The 1304-nt window shown below is 36.9% G+C and overlaps 1 protein-coding gene across 1 annotated transcript in view; it reads right to left on the reverse strand.

Moving 5' to 3' along the window:
• The window catches only part of LOC106808859 (homeobox protein ceh-30-like), a 6966-nt gene that overhangs the window by 4506 nt on the left and 1156 nt on the right, over nucleotides 1–1304 (reverse strand). The gene's annotated exons all lie outside the window — the stretch shown is intronic.

The following is a 1304-nucleotide window of genomic DNA, read 5'->3' on the forward strand; positions in this document are numbered from 1 at the left end:
TCTCTCTCTCTCTCTCTCTCTCTCTCTCTCTCTCTCTCTATATATATATATATATATATATATATATATATATATATATATATATATATATATATCTTTTCGACTATAAACTATGCTAACCGATACTTCCGTATGTGTAAGCTATGTCAAATATTTCAAATGTAACGGGTTTAGTGTATCTCCTGGTATCTATATTAATTATAATCGTATTTTTTGTCTGGAAATTACATCTAATTGATCATCATTGGCAATATATCGATATTTCGATAAACGTGCAGATGGGTGCTATCATAAATGAGAAAAAAACCACAAACAAATATCAGCCGTGACGAAAGAAAATTGACAAAAATTATCACTCTACTCTTTGACCTCTATATTTCTGGGTAAAAGGCGTTCGAACGCGGGCACCTGGATGTGATGGGGATGCACGCATGCATCCCAGAGAAGCGAGGAAATACAAGTTGTATTCGTGGACCCCCCGTGAAGGAGTGTGGGACCTTGTCTCTTTAAGCGTGGTCCGTGCGTGACTGCCGCCAATTTGCCACGGTTTATTATCGCTATCACTCACCAGCTGTAAACCCACCCGCCGATTTTTTTATTGGCCGTTTTAGAGCCATTTTAACCTGCTCTCAGATACCTATATTGCATCGCGTAGAAAAAAATGCATTTTAGATGCGAATTTAACGGGCAGCGTGGTGACATCGTAGCCACGCGTGTTGTGTGACCATCGCCTCCGTGTGCTCCCGTAACATTCCCCGGAGTTACACCGTCATAAATCTCACTTATTCGTAATTAAAAGCCTCAATAACGAGACGTGTATAATTGCGAATAATGTGACAGTTAAATTACGCGCAGTACTAATTAATAGTACTAATTAATATTGTCGACATATAACGACGTACTAAACACACGATGTTAATATATGATTCCCTAAAATGACTTGCGAGCGTCTGCTAATATGCTAACAGCTTATAAAAATTAATCTTGGATTATTTATTAGTAAGAAAAAGCGACGAGAAGTCTCTCCAGTGCAATATACCAGAAACATATGGTGAATATATACAAATAAGAAATAAATTTATACGTCTCTATACGTCTTACTCTGAAATGTTGTGCCACGATAACCTAATGGCTAATGATTTTATGATTATACTTTTATTATGGTAAGATATTTAACGGTTATTTCACACATACGCGCACGCACACACGCACACGCACACGCGCACGCATCTTATATATATATATAGATAGATAGGCCTACATACATACATACATACATACATACATACATACATACATACATA

The sequence above is a fragment of the Priapulus caudatus genome, unplaced genomic scaffold (genome assembly GCF_000485595.1).
Source record: "Priapulus caudatus unplaced genomic scaffold, Priapulus_caudatus-5.0.1 Scaffold310, whole genome shotgun sequence".
Classification (NCBI taxonomy): domain Eukaryota; kingdom Metazoa; phylum Priapulida; class Priapulimorpha; order Priapulimorphida; family Priapulidae; genus Priapulus; species Priapulus caudatus.